The sequence below is a fragment of the Equus asinus genome, chromosome 3 (genome assembly GCF_041296235.1).
Source record: "Equus asinus isolate D_3611 breed Donkey chromosome 3, EquAss-T2T_v2, whole genome shotgun sequence".
NCBI lineage: Eukaryota > Metazoa > Chordata > Mammalia > Perissodactyla > Equidae > Equus > Equus asinus.
Genome location: NC_091792.1, coordinates 131,191,036 through 131,206,929, shown reverse-complemented (window position 1 = coordinate 131,206,929; position 15,894 = coordinate 131,191,036). Strand labels below are relative to the sequence as shown.

The window sequence follows — 15,894 nt, the reverse complement described above, 5'->3', positions numbered from 1 at the left end:
GAGGACAGTAATACTCATGTTTTTGTTAATCCAGAGTGATGACTGAGAGTGTCAACTGCAGAGCTGGACTGCCAGGGTTAAGTCCTGGCTGTCTCTGCTTTGTATTAACTGTGCGACTTCTTATTAACTGTGTAATCATGGACTTCTCTGTGACACAGTTTCCTCACTGGCAAAATGGGAATAGTAATAGTAAGCTACCTCATAGGATTGTTGTGAGGACTAAATTGAACACCACCTAGCACACAATGGCACTTAGCACATGTTGGCTGTTGTTGCTGTCTTCATCATTATCATCATTTTGCACAGTGCACTTTGGTTGCTTGCTCATGTGCCCAGCACCTCACTTCAGGCATTCTTTCAGACACGCGGAATTCCCACACCAACCCTGGGGTCCACCCATAAGTTCCAACCAGCATGGTGTCCAGTGGATGTGTCATACACCAGGGTCATGCAAGGGAAAAGACTGTGTTACACCCTTCCCAATTTCAGATCTTTTCTTCACCCTAAGGAGATTTTGGACTAAAATACTTCCAAAGATGAACCTTGAGTGGGATGGGACATGGGAGGAGAAAGGAAGAAGAGCAGTAGCCTACGGGCTGTCACACTTAGTGTGTGAAGTAAGAGACCTCCCCTAGGAAGACCAGTGATGGAGGTTCAGCTTGGAACATCTTTGCTTCTCCCCAGTCCTGCCAAAGAAAACACATCACCCTGGCTTGGCTACACCCAACTCCTCCTACAGGCCCCTTGAGGCCATGAGCTTATGGGTCAGGTAAGGGGGTCCACCATTTGGTGCCTGGAGCTGTTAGTTACTCCCCTCTTTGGAGTGGCAGCTTAACTCCTCAAAGCTTCTGGCTCTGAATCATTACTCAGCATTGGATGGAGCCCAAGAAATGTGGAAAACAAGAGTGACGGGAAACAACAAAACACAAGAATCACAAAGGCAATAGGCCTGTGGAAAATAGGTCCTTGGTCTGAGGCTGGTAGAGGAGTTTGAGGTAGTTACCCCTGGGCCAGAAGTCACTCAGTTCTAAAGACCATCGTTCAGAATTACAGGGCATGACATTTGGTCACTGGGCTCCTCTAAGGCATCAGATCTACTTCTTGACTTGAGACCCAACACTAATAAATATACATTCCTACTCACCCCATATCCCTACAATCCCCCAGACTATAGAATTGCAGGCAGGAAAACTTGTAAGGACAATCAGCCCTTGTGCTCCCTCCTCTGGGTGTTGAGAAAGGTCTGGAATGGAATTAGCTTTGTGGGGATTTCCAGGTGCTGAATCCCTGGAGCATGTTTGAACTGAGCTTGGTTGTTTGCACCTGCCTGACAAGAGATGGGCCAAGCCACACCCGGTCATGCCAAGTCTTGGGTCCAAAGTGTTTGTCACAGTGTCTCAGCAAAGATGTCAGGCCAGATTTAACAGAAACAAAAGTAAAACGACTAACAACCACAACACCAAAAGCCCAGCTAGAGAGAGTGATATACCTTGTAGCTTGGTATATTTTCTAAAGTGTAGGTAAAGAAAAATCTTATTTCTGAGTAGAAAGAGCATGTGATTTTGTACAATCTGGGCATCAGGATCTCCAGGTCAATGGTCAGGTGTGTGTATGAGGGAGAGGTGAGGGAGCTTGGTCTATAGCACAATAGTGGGAGGGATTTTTTTTTTTCTGCCTTGGACTTTATAAGGACAAAAAAAAGCATGTGTTGAAAATGACAGGGCCATTTTCCGTAACGAGAACTATGTTATATTTAGTATACAAATAGTACATAAGCAATGGATTATAAACCAGGGGATCTCAAACTCCCTCCCAGTTTCCATAACATGTCCGTGTAATACACTTCCACAGACCCAGTCTGGCTTTGTTCTCAATGGTGGAATGGGGATGTGAGGCCAGCACTTCTGGAAATGGGGAGGACAATTGTGGATCTGAAAGGGATGTTATGGGTTGGTTGTGTCCCTTCAAAAAGGATATATTGGAATCTGATAAGGGATTAATATCGAGAATATGTAGAGAACTCCTAAAACTCAACAATGAAAAACCAAACAACCCAATTTAAAAATGGGCAAAGGACTTGAGTAGACATTTTGCCAAAGAAGATATACAATTGGACAATAAGCACATGAAAAGGTACTCATCATTAATCATCGGGGAAATGCAAATCAAAACTCAATGAGGTACCATGTCACACCCATCAAGACAGCTACTACCAAAAGTCAGAAAATAAGTGTTAGGATGTGGAGAAATTGGAACTGTTATGCACTGTTGGTGGGAATTAAAATGGTACAGCCATTGTGAAAACAATATGGTGGTTCCTCAAAAAATTAAAAATAGAATTACTGTATGATCCAGCAATTCCACTTCTGGGTGTATACTCAAAAGAATTGAAAGCAGGGTATCAAAGAGATATTTGTATACCAGTGATCACAGCAGTATTATTCCTAATAGCTAAAATGTGGAAGCAACCTAAGTGTTCATCAATGGTGGAACGAATAAGCAAAATGTGCTATATACATACAGTGGAATATTATTTAGTTTTAAAAAGGAAGGAAATTCTGCAGTATGCTACAACATGGATATATCTTGAGGACATTGTGCTAAGTGAACTAAGTCAGTCACAAAAAGACAATTACTGTCTGATTCTACTTATGTGAGATACTTAGAGTAGTCAAAATCATAGAGACAGAAAGTAAAATGGTAAGTGCCAGGGGTTGGGAGTGGGGAGGGGAATGGAGGGTTATTGTTTAATGGGTATGGAGTTTCTGTTTTATAAAACGAAAAGAGTTATGGAGCTGGAAGTTGGTGATGGTTGCACAACAATATAAATGTATTTAACATCAGTGAACCATCCTCTTAAAAATGGTTAAGACGGTAAATTTTATATTATGTGTATTTTGCCATAATAAAAAAAATGGAGAAAAAAGTCTTTTCTAAAATTTTATGATCCCAAGTAAATATCATAAGAGTAAAAAATGCAGAATATGCTTTTCAAATTTCTCATATTCAACGTCAGAAATCATTTTTTTGAGGAAGTTCAGCCCTAAGCTAATATCTGTTGCCAATCTTCCTCTTTTTTAATTTTTTGCTTGATGAAGATTAGCCCTGAGCTAACATTTGTGCCAATCTTCCTCTCTTTTGTATGTGGGATGCCTCCACAGTATGGCTGACAAATAGAGTTGGTCTGCTCCTGGGGTCCAAATCTGCAAATCTGGGCAGCCAAAGCAGAACATGCAGAACTTTAACCATTCGGCCACAGGGCCGGCCCCAGAAACCTTTACTAATAAACAGTAAGTGGTGCTTTGCAAAAAAAAAAAAAACCCTGGAAAATTTTGGCTTTTGGCATTTGTATTTAAAAGAGTAAAAAGTACTAATAGTACATTACTATTAATGCTGACAATAAGCAGCAAGTTTTAATTTAAATAAATTCTTTAAACATCTAAACAAAAAAGATGTTAGAGTCCTAACCCCCCACACCTCACAATGGGATCTTATTTGCAGATAGGGTCTTTACAAAGGTAATCAAGTTAAACGAGATTGTTAGGGTGGCTGGGCCCTGATCCAGTGTGACTGGTGTCCTTACACAAAGAGGAAATTTGGACCTAGACAGACACACATAGAGGAGAGACAATGTGAAGAGACAGAGGGAGAAGACGACCCTCCACAAGCCAAGGAGGGCGGCCTGGAACGGATGCTTCCCCTGCGCTCTCAGAAGGACCCAGCCCTGCTGACACCTCGATCCCAGAGTTTTATCCTCCGTCACCATGAGATAATAGATTTCTGCTGTTTAAGCCACCCATCTGTGGTACCTTGTTATGGCAGCCCTAGTAAACTAATACAAGGAGCAACAGGTGACCCTGTGACGCATCCCCCAGCTGCCTCCTCAGGACCTGCCTTGTCAACAGTGTGGAGAATCCGGAGGGTCCCAGGTCCGTCTTCAGCTCCTTTTCATGTGGAACCGTTTTAAACCCATAACCAGTGGGGCTGAGGAAGCAGTCTCTGTGTTTGTTGGTCTGACCCATGCCCTTTCCTGAGTCCAGAGAAGCTGTGGCCCAGCTGGACTGGCCTTCACTGGACCTTCCATCTCTTAGCTCTCAGCCTGGTGTTCCTGCTCACAGAGAGCCCCTGGTCTTCCTGTCCTTGGAGCGGCCTGGGTTTGATGTCCCTCAATCTTCGTTTTTTTCCATGTACAGTGACAATGGGAAAGATGTGAAAGCTCCTTTGGTAGAAGAATCCTACTTGGAGGTTGCACTAAGATGGCCCCTCTGTCTGTCAGACGTTCTGACACTTCCTGGGAATCATCACTAACCGTCCTCTGAGCAACAGTAACAGACAATTACATGTTGAAAACATTTGTCCTAACATATCGTGTGGGTTTTACTTGGGCATCTACACAGGTTTCGCCATGAGAAACAGCTAGCTGCCCCAGCCAGTGATTGGCATAGAATCCCAGGCTTGACTTGCAGCAGCCACGTCTGGTTCTGGTTTAGTGAGGGACCCAGCTTTATGGGGCAAACCTATCCGGTCGAAGCTTTTATTGCTTTAACTCTTTTGGATTCTTGTCACACTTGGGCTGCTTGCAAATCAATGCCTGTGACCCCTTGGTTCCCAGGCAAGAGGGGGATGGTTTAGCAAAGTCCACCACTCTTCCAGAAAACCAATTCAAAATGCACTATATATGTTCTCTTTTTTGTAGGACTACAAATAAACAAGAATACACATTTGTATTTTCACAAACATAGGTAGGATGAAAAAAAATTATCAACAAAGGCGAGAAGGAAGTGGAGAAATGGGATATGGCAGGAAGACTTCTTAGGTGTACCGTGCTTTAGAATTCTGACTTTTGAAACACGTAAATGAATTACTCTTTAAAATAAATTTTTAATATAAAAAACATACTATCTGTTGAATGAGGCCTCAGAGTCTCATTTTTGCTTAGGAAACACACCCTGTGTAATTTGTAAAAAGTTATCTTATTTTAAATGCATATGTTACCCTATGTTTAAAAATGGTAGTTTATTTGTTCGGCAGAAATGAGAGCCTGTAGAACGTGTTGGCTGTAAGGCCTCAGTGGGCGTTAAATGCTGGAGTAGGATTTGGAAGACCATGACCTCTTAGTTTGGGCTTCATAGGGAACCAGCTGAGTGGCTTGGATGAATCACTTTACCTCTCTGCTCCTCATCTCTTCACCTGTAACACCAGCTTAATTCTACCTCTTCACTGTGCTCCCAGGGTCCTCATGAGGCTCAAATGTGCAAACACTTTGAAAGCACCGTTGCCATCATTCCTAACAGTCCAGTTTTCAACTGAACATGTACAGTTGGAGGCCATTGTCCAGGTGGAGGCCATTGCAAAATATACAAAAGCTAACGTGAGACAGGGTACCATCTTGAGACTATTTCCATTTGTCTCCATAGCACTGTCCACAGACAGGAGCCACTCAAAGGCTGGGCGTGGGTCTCCTCACTTTCCGACTCTCACTTGCACAAAGCATTTTGCTAAGGGTTAGAGGAGTCGTTTAACAAAAAAGGTGAAAGCAAGGGAGGTAGAAATTAAGTCTCTTCTTCTGGATGCCAGAAAAAGAACTCTGGTTCTGCAAACAAGTAAGTTTTAGGAATGCTTGGTGATGACTTCAAATTCTTAGGCTTCTAATCCTCTCCCTTCCTTACTTTAAAATACACACAAAATTAAGGAGGAGTTAAGAAAGGTGGCAGGATTTTTGAAAGAGGTTTCAAGAGTGAGACAGGAAAAACAAGAAAATAAACCACACAACGTGTCCTGACATGTTGATATGTTTCCCTTTAGTTTTTTTCTCCCCCTAGAAAAATATCTAGGATTTTGTCTCCTCTTAACAAAAATTTGGATGGAAAGTTGGACATAATCCCCAGACCTGTAAAAGTTCTTTGTGCGGCCGGCACTGGAGTGCTTTTCTTACATTCTCTCAAGAAGCCAACCTACCATGTGGCGAGTTTGTGAAGCCAGGAAGGGAGGCGGTAATCTGAGAGGAGCTGCAGGGCGGCTCCCCAGGGCACAGCAAGGCGGGGCCCCAGCTCCACCCGGCCGGCCTGGCCTGGGCCCCTCCTGTTGCCACAGGGGAAAAGGAGGAGAGACTTACATTTATAAAAGCAGGAACCTACCCGCTGTAGAGGTCCTAAAATGCCGAGGGAGAATTCCCATTTGGGAGGTCAAATCTAGGTCAGAGGAATTACCTAGTCATTTCTGAAAACCCTCTAATTCAGGGGGTCAAGCCAGGCTGGCAACACCCCAAATCATTAACTAAATCTAACTTGATCTTTAAAAACTTAACCTAAGACTGTTTTGGTTCTTTGGCCTGAGGTAATTTTTCTGGTGGCATTTCTGTTACTTCCTGTTTGCGCCTGAGCTTTCCTTGCCCAGCTTCCTTTTCGGGGTTCAGGTTGCCTCAACTACCATTTCCACTGAGATGTATGGAAAAGGGGCGTGTGTGTGTGTGTGTGTGTGTGTGTGTGTGTATGCCTGTGTGTGTGTTGGATTGGAAGGCAAAGAAATAATAGCAACTCACATTAAATTTGCATGTTATAAAACACTCTTCTCAGACATTCATCCTTTCGTTTTCTTTCCACAACAACACTAGGAGATAAGCAATACCAATATGCCAACATTACAGATGAAGAAACTGAGGCTTAAAAAGGTTGACATGTCCAAGGTCACACATCAGATAAAGGAGCAAGCCTGGATCTGAGTCCCCAGAATCTAAAATTCTTTTCATTTATTTAACTCGTAGAGGAACTCTAAATTTAATTTATTTGGCAGAACTCTATTTTAGGGAGGATTTATTTATTCAGTCTTTATTACAGAGCTTATTCCTGAAGTGTAAAGAAAGATTCAGCTTAGGCCCTTCACTGGAGCAATGGAAGAATTCTTAAGGACCCACTATTTCAGTTTTTGGCAACTCTTCTGCAGCCTTTCAACACGGCCATCCCTGCGCCAGGCTGGAGCGGTCCCCGTTGCTGGACCCAGGGGTGCATTGTCTGTGTCAGGCAGTAGGGGGAGCGTGTGTGCAAGACGAGGAAAGCTGCTCAGGCTCAGGCAGGAAATGTCTGCGACCACGTGTCCTTAGCAGGCCCTGTTGGAAAAGTATTTTTTTGCTGCTTAGGTGCTTAGATCTCCGGGCTTCTCTGCAAAGATGTGTACTTACTGACTTGTAGGGTGGAAAAACCAGCCTAAGGGAGTTGTAGAAAGCGGTCGCTGATGCCCACTGCTTTAAAGGGAGCAAAAGCGTCCACATGGCCTCTGAGGAAGGACCCCAGGCTCTGGGCCCCTGCAGGTCAGAGAAGGCCCTTGAAGCTTTGCCTCTGTGTCGGCAGAAAAGACACAGAGGCCCAGACAGTGGGCCTTCCTGGCTCCAAGGATGGCGCCACCTGCACCCAAAACCTGCCTGAGAGGGCAGGAATTTGCACGGTCAGCAGCATGAGAATTAGAATGTACACTGCAGGAGGGGAGAGCTGTCCATCTAGTTTTTCCCTGTATCTCAGCCTTTCAGAACGGTGCAGGGAGCTGGCTGGGCTCTCAAGTGCCTTTATGGGGCACTTGCTTGACAGAGCCTGTTAACTCATGCTGTGTTTTGACAAGGACCTTGAAGTCAGATGGAAAAGAAACAAACACTTCTGACATTCCATGATCTTAAGCCCAGAGTAAAACTGGGGAGAAGCTTCTGAGGTGTGCACTAGTTCTGGAATAACTCTGAGTGCTGACAGGTCACTTTTACTCTGGGATGTAGAGTTCTCTCATTTTCCTTTCTGGACCAAGATTGTAGTTTCTTAACCTGGGAAAGAAAGTTGCAGCAGGGGGTATACCCTGAGGGCTGGCTGGCAACAATTTCCCTCCCAGTGAAAGAGAGAAGAAGCAAAAGTTGATGTTTGCCTACACTTTGGATTTGTATATAGAAGATAATTGATCTTCTCTTTTTAATGGTGGTTATTTACAGAAAACACTGACTTGGTCTTGGTTCCAAACACACAGGAAATTTGTACTCGAATGTACCTGCTCCTGTAATTTCTTTTTCCTTTTGGTTTAAAATGTTGACTTTCTGTTTTTCTAGACCAGTAGAAAAGATATTAAAGTTTTCTGCAAAATGACAGTGTAGTGGTACCTTCATGCTGTTTTAAGGGTAAAAACTCTCATCATCGTGAATAGGTTAAAAAGACATAATCAAGGTAACCAAGATGGGAATGGACAAAATGGTGACCACTAGGAGTAGATGGCAACCATGTTCTTTGGATCCCCATTCTTCTCAAGGTTTCCCCTAATACAGTGATACCTGTGTATCACTTACATTTATTATCATAGGGATACCTATGTATCCCCAATATAATGGTATATGGTGCATAACTATATGTTGAGTTGTTATATGATAAGGAATTTAAATAATCTGTAATGCTTCTTATTTCTCATGGCCCAACACTCCATCAGAAAATTTACTTTACATATGCAAACACTCTAGCTCAAGTAATTAATTTATTCGATCACCCATCATTGAGTGCTCTTCACGTGCTAGGCAGAGGAAGCAAAGGTGAAGCCCTGTCCATGAATAACTCACAGTCTGGTAAGAGAGACCTCCCATTCTATTGCAGGCATGTTTAAATATGTAAGAGAGCCTGGAGGGGGGAATTCCACATGGATGAGGTGGTACTTGTCAGGAGCCCAGGCACTGGAGTCAGGCTGCTAGAATTGAATCCTGGCTCTACCATTTCCTAGCTGTGTGACTGGGGCAAGTTTCTGAACTGATCTGAGTCCCAGTTTCAACATCTATATTATATGGGAAGAATAATGGTACCCATGTCATGGGTTTTTATTTGTGAGGATCCAGTGGAATGCATCATAATAAATACTCAGTGTGTATTGGTTGGTGATGATAACGATGATGGTGATGGCGGAGGTGAAGTGAAGATGAGGCAGAGGAGATGGAGATGGCTTCATGGAGACCTGTAGTGTCAGGAATTCAGTGGATAAGGGAGGGAAATGTGGAAGAGTGAAGAACATTCCAGATAGGGCTCAGGATTGTGTTTTAACAAGCCTTCCAGGTGATTCTAGTGCTTCGAAGTTTAAGCGGTCAGCTGTGGACGTTAAGTAAGGGAATGAGATGCTTAGATCTTCATTTTTAGAGAGAACACATTGGTGGCTGTGTGAAGGATGGATTGGAGGTAGGGAGACAGGACGCAGGACAACAGGTTGGGAGCCTGGAGTCTAAGTGAAAGATGACAGGGGCTCGAGTTCTGGTCATGGTGGTGGGCACATGTAGAAAGGGAAAAATGCATCATGTGTGATAGTGGTGAAACAAAGGTCATGGTAAAGGGGGACCTAGAACACATTGAAGTGTAGGGTCGACCAGATTTGTTAATTGGATTTAGGGGTGAGGAAGAGCAGGAGGCAAGGGTGAGTCCAGGGATGGTGAACACAGGGCTTTTAATACCAATGACTAAATGGTGCCTCTGTGGTCTTGCTGAGACCGTTCATTTGCCCCTCCCTCTCCCTCCTTCATCACTGCCAAGGTGACTGACAGCACGGATAGGCATCCATGCAGGAGGTCTGGCTCCCCTCTGGAATGCACCGCTCTCTCCAACCACAGCCATCACCTCCCCCATCACGCCCCCCACGGCTGAGGGAGTCATTCCACCAGCCGTGGTTACTGCCACATAGGCTGATGAGTCACTCTCCCAGAACAGCTGGTGGCCAATGTTCTTCTCTTCCACAGTTTGGCAGCACTTCCAGGACCTGCCCCTACCCTCCAAAAAAGCATTTTGACCCACCCTTTAGTGCAAGCTCTCTTAGCAGAGCTCGCCACCCACTTCTCCAGGATCAGAGGATCTCTCCTCCAAAATTAGACTCAAATTATTGCTCTGTCTACATTTTAACTCAGATTATTAACTCGTTATTACTTTGTTACTGCCACGTCTGAAGTAGAAAGATTGTCAGAGGCAGGCAGTAGTGATTCCTGTAAGAAGGACACTTCTTTCCCTGAAAGCTGTCTTCTTCAAAGTATAGTCTGTGTAACACCTTCTGTATCAAAATTATTTGAAGTTTTGGTCAAAATGCAGATTCCTGAGTTCTCCCATAGACCTCCTGAATAGTGGGGTTGGAGGCTAAGGTTAGAAATCAGGGAATTTATGTTTTTAAAAAGCATCCCCAAGTAAGTCTTAAATTACCTACTGAAAAGTGACAGTGGTGGCACTAGAATTCCTTTTGTAATGCTTCTGACCCACCGTGCAGCTAGGATGAACTCACAGTCCTGTGGGCCTTGCCAGCTTGCTTGGAGGAAGGCTGTGCAGCCTCTCCTGGGAGAGGACACCATTCTAGAGCCTCCCAGATCAGCACTATTGCTGTTCTGGTCATTTCCTCGAGGCAGTAGGGGCAGCGTGCAAATTAAGCACAGGCACATAAAATGAGTCTAACCTATCTGTTTAAAAAGACAAATTAAACGCGTTCTCATATTCAAAATAATAGTGTTGGGTTACATGACAATATTCCTTTTTCCATCGACAAGTTAAAGGTGCTCCCAAATTCCAAGTAGTAGTATCAACTTACCACCCACAGAACATTTTTTGATTGTTTTTCTTGGTTGGAATAATGGATTTCTCCTAAGTGAAATCCTCTCTCACCTTTTCCTTTTATGCCCAAAGACTGACCAAGGTTGGCAAAGCAATCTTGCTGGTGGACCTAAGTGGGATGCTGTGCAGAGTTCACTGAGCCCCTGGTGACATTCCAGGAGGGCGCCAACCCCAGTGTACTTTGTACTCTGAGGAACACAGAAAAGCAATAGGTCCATGGACACATAGATCCAAACAGGATTCTGAAAAATAAATTAGAGGGTTCTGGTTAATTGGATTTGTTTTCCTTGTTCAGCAAGTATTCACTGAGGCCAGAACACAGCATTCAGTTAAGGGCTGAGGGGATAAAAGGTGGAAAAGCCATGATCCACGCATTGCAGAGCGTACGGTATGGCTGGCAAGATGAGACATGCGCTTCAAATTAAATACCAATACACGGCAGTAAATGTTAATAAGTGGTCGGACATCAAATGCTGGCACCGCTCAGAAGATAGAGAGAGAGCTCTCCCAGGGCTGGAATTCAAGCAGGGCCTAAAGCTGCTCTGAAAACCTGTGGGAGATGGGGAGGGTCAGAGAAGAAGCCTAGGTGGAGACCTAGGGAGCAAAAGGCACAGCACTGGGAAGAGAGAGTTGGTGTTGGGGACAGTCAGTGGATGGGTCTGGAGGAAGCCTGGGTCTAGGGTTGGAAACGGTGAAAGATAAAGTTCAAGCTTCATTTCTAAACATTTACCAAATACTCATAGTCTGTCAGGCACTGTGTTCAGAACTTGAATGACATTTTCTTGTTTAAATCATACAACAATATTGAGGGGTCAGTATTATCCCATGTTCCATTTTAACATAAGGAGATTGGGGCTCAGAAAGGATCATAACTAGCCCAAAGTCACACAGCTAGTAGATGAAGAAGCCAAGAGGCAAACCCAGGTTGACTTACCTCCAAAGTCTGTGCGTTTTGGGAGGCTCTTTTTGGCCTTTATCCACTTCTCCAAATCATATTGCTGCTTGCAAGAGAGGCCCAGAAGGGAGAATAAAGTGAGGTCAGGAGGCTGAGTGCTCTATCCTGTTCATGTGGCCTGTAGCCTCTGCCTGGCAAAGGCAGTGTTTCTTGTCCCTAGGCTTCTTTCTTCTTACTCTTCTACCATCTTAAGTGTGCTGCCTCCTGGACCAAAAGGGCTGCTTGAGCTCTAGCCATCCCTTCCACGTTCTAACCAGCAAGAAAAAGAAAAGGGCAAGAAGGCAATTCTTTTTCAATTTAAGGACCTTCCCTAGAAGTTGACCATGATGTTTCCTTGTGTAACTCCTCGGCCAGGATTTAGTCAAATGAAACAACTAGCTGCGGGGATACTCAAATGTGTAGTCTTTATTTCAGGCTGCCGTGTGTCCAGGTAAAAATCCATTACTAGAAAAGAAAGAGGGAATAGATATTTAGGTGGACTTGCAGCATTCTCTGCCACAAGCCTACTAACTTATTTGATCCTTATTATCATATTATCCTGTGAGTTGAGCATGATTAATATCCTCATTTTATATTAAAGAAATTGAGGCTCAGAGACATTAACTTGTCTAAGGTCACACAGCTATTAAGAAAGGAGTTGGGACAGAAGGGTGCTCAGCTGATGCCCAGCCTGTATGACCCCATGACGCAGCATGGAGAAACTAGATTGTACATTCATCTTGTCTAACTACAAATGTTTTTTTCTCTTTATCTTTCCTCGCTTGGATGTAGGCATACCCTACATACCTTAATTCAGCTGAGAAAGAGTTAACATTTTTCAAAATAAGTGTGGCTAGGAAACCAAGGAGAGAAAGAAACCACAAGGTAACGAAATGGCTGGGCGGGGAAGCACAGATGGAGTGTCCTGACATAACTGACGCCCAGCCAAGGACTGACCCGGCGGGGACAGCCCAGAGGACGTGCAGGCTCCATTTGGAGGGCGCACAGGCCTCTGTGCCTTACCTGGCCTCCAACCAGTTGTCCTTGAACCTGCCTGAGGCATATTCATCAGCTACATGTTCCCTGGAGCTTGATGAGTTATTTGGCTTTGATCTAGGCTGGCGTCTGGGCCTCCCCTCACTGTCACTCTGTGCTCTTGCTGAATGCTGCTGCCTCTACCTGCTTATAAACCTGGGGTCCTAGTGAACCACCACCAGCTCTGTGTGCAGGCCAAGGAGAAACCTCTGGCTTGCACCTAATTAGCATAGCAAAGGTGACTGACACACCTCAGCCTAATGCCTGTTCAAGACACAGGCCAGCTTTCTCCCCTCTCAGGTTACCTCCTCCTTCGCCAGGTGCTTCTGCAGATGGTTGGGGCATGCCATCTCCAACCTGGGGAATGATTAACCAGAGAAAAGAGTCTCTTAGTCCATGTGGGTGTGATGATTTCTGCAAAGGGCTGCCTCTCGCACAGCCGGATAGCACTTTTGTTTGTGAATGATTTTCCCTTTGTCTCTCACTCTCTCTGTCTTCCTTCCCTTCTCCCTCCCGTCTGCCCACTCTTTGCCCTCTCCTTTCCCTCCCTCCCTCCCTCTCTCTCTCTCTTTCTTCCTCTGTTTCGTACAGTGTTTGTGTGTGTCTAGAGGAAGCAGACAGAACACCTGCACACAGTCTAGAATGGGGTTCTGTGTTCATTGTGATGCCCAGCAGGAGCTCTTCACCTGGTCTGGGAGAAGAGAGCGTGTTCCGAAAATGCTCCCTGGAGGACATGGCACCAGGGCCCCAAAACAAGTAGGTATGGAGACAAGAAAAGTCTTCTGAAAACAGAATGATTCGTTCTCTGGCTCCACCTGCAAACTGCCAGGCTCTTTTCCTGTGTCTAGGAGTCACCGCCCTTCCACAAAGAAATAAACAGCCTCTTCAAGGCAGGAAAGCCATCTCAAGCAGATAGAGGCCTCCGGTTCTCTCCAACCTGCCTCCTGGTTAGCTGTAAGATTCATGGTTTGCTTGAGAAATGAAGGACATGGGATTTTGTGCAGCTGTTTGTCTCTCTGTAGAAGTTTTAGGCTTTTCTGGGAGGAAATATTCTGGAATGAACCCAGCTCTTCCACATCCTTGTTCAGGCCTTTTGGACTGAGAAAGTCTTGGCCTGGACAGTACACCTTCCACACACAGACTCAAATAGCTTTATGAGGCCCAGCCCCATATAACCCTAAATGTGAAACAAGAAAGTACTGCTGACTTCCTCCTCCTCCTGTGTACACAGCCGTTACCCAGATTGGGTGTCTATCTGTCTGCTGTGATAAAAGAATAGATGCTTTGTTCTGCCCTCCCTGCTGGAATGACTTTTATCCACATTCACTTGTGAAGGCCCAGGACACGTGGGACCTTGTTCATTTCCAGGGTTTACACTAGAATCCTGAATTCAACACTCAGAAGAGATGTCACTGATTATATGAGTAGTTGGAATCTTTTCTCATTATGAAGTGTGTCAGGAAACAAAAAACAAAACTAGTGTCTGCCGTATAGCCGGAAAGAGCCACCAATGTGTCACTCCCCTGCCAAATTGGGCTTCTTTCTGGAAGATAGGGTACGTTCCCACATCCTACCATGCAGTCTCTAAGAAGTTTTGCCAGGCTGGGAGAAGAGCAAATGACAAGGCTTTCCTTATCCAATCATCCAGGTAAACTCATTGCTCCTCATTTTAAAATAACAGCTTAAAAAGATGTTTTAAACTGTAACTTTAAAACAAAATCTGACCACCACAAAGGATTTCATGTTAGGTCAGTAGAAGTTAATTATTCCGCTGAGCCACAATTGTCTTAAGCACTTTTTTTTTTCATTTAACAGATCCTTTTTAAGCATAGATCATATAAATAGATTTATATTGTTCCCTGCTGGGAATGATAAGATATACAAGACCTGGGCCTTGGCCTTAAAAGCTAACAGTATGGTAATCCTAATGGCTACTAATCACTGAGCAGGACTCTTGTGCCAAGCACTTCAGCTACCCTCACAACAGCTGGAAGCTCCATCTTTATTAGCAGCAAACCAAGGCTGGAAGAAACTGGGTACCTGTTCCAGGTCCAAGAGCTGGCAGATTACAAGAGCTGGACTTCAAATCCGGGTGACCCCGAAACTCAGGCCGTTTCCCATGATTCCATGCTGCCTCTCGGTTTACAGGGGAGGCTGCTCAGTCAGGGTCTTATCAGGAGACAGAAACCACGGCCCTTATTTGAAGCTGTTCACTAGGTAACTGAAAGGGCAAAACGAGAACTCTTAAGGTATCATGGAGGGAGCAACAGCAGGAAGCAGCTACGATGCCAGGGCTGAGGAAACAAATGCAAGAGGTTGCAATTAATAGAACTTAGAAATTGAGAGGACAGGCCCCGTGGAACTGAAACTTGGCCCTCTGAAGACTGGATGTGCTTGCTGGTGCTGGTGTCTCTGAGGTCAAAGGAGTCTGGGGCCCAGACTCTGAGAAGCAAGGTAGCAGTGTCTTGGAGGTTGATGCCAAAAAGTGGGTTCTAAGTGTTTGGCAAACTGCAAACTGGATTCAGCTACTGTTATGGGAAGGAACTGCCACTACTGGAGTGAGGAAGCATTGCTGGGGTGACATTCCCAGGACTAGGAAGCACACAGGAAGAGCAGTCTGTTCTTCCTCCCTTGGCCTCACAGCCTTTTCACCCTCCTGTCAGCAGAGCCTTACGTGGAGCCAGCTGGCTGAGCAGAAAAATAGTTTGCAGGGTCCCAACTATAGCATCACAAAACAGAGTAGAGAAGGGTGGGCTTCAAGTTGAAAGATAATAACTGGCCCAGGAGGAAAGATACGGATATAAGAAGACATCATCGTAGGTACTATATGATCATGTCTCTGATGACTCTACGTATTGTAAATGCTTTAAGATCGAGAAGCCAGTTAATGGTTACGTATAAGGATCTTGCTACTGGGCATGGATATCCTTGGGGGCAGGAACCATGTCCTCTTCATGCCTCCATCCCCAACACCTTCCTGGCAATCAAAGATGCCCAGCAAGGGCTGGTTAAACAAAGGAACAACCTTACTGTGATAAGCTGTTATAAGATTATATGTATTTTGCTGCTGGAGATTCGAGGGCCAGTTCTGAACCCTGGAGGCTGTTCTTAGCCTGACCAAGCCTCAGAATTGTGGAGGATAAGAGGGATTGGTTACTCTCAGCGAGAGCAGATTATAGTGGTCCTTGCTAAGGAATGACAGAGTTAGGGTCTGCCCTGCCCTAGGGAGAGCTGGTGAGGCTCTTCCAGTGTGGCCACGAGGAAGGAGTAGTCATGCTAAGGATAGCTTCTCTCAGTGGTGTGTTTCTACTCCATGATGTGTGGCCCTGCCTACAACAC

At 44.8% G+C, this 15,894-nt stretch overlaps 2 long non-coding RNA genes across 2 annotated transcripts in view; one reads left to right on the top strand and one right to left on the bottom strand.

Annotated features, from left to right (window-relative positions):
• Positions 1 to 15,894, top strand: part of LOC123284754 (uncharacterized) — a 65,430-nt gene that overhangs the window by 24,521 nt on the left and 25,015 nt on the right. The window lies entirely within an intron of this gene.
• Positions 6,703 to 15,037, bottom strand: LOC139044877 (uncharacterized). The gene is made up of 5 exons (XR_011502267.1): positions 14,596 to 15,037; positions 12,807 to 12,912; positions 11,521 to 11,985; positions 10,638 to 10,828; positions 6,703 to 7,105 (listed from the first exon to the last, which is right to left on the bottom strand). It is a non-coding gene; the product is annotated as an uncharacterized lncRNA (long non-coding RNA).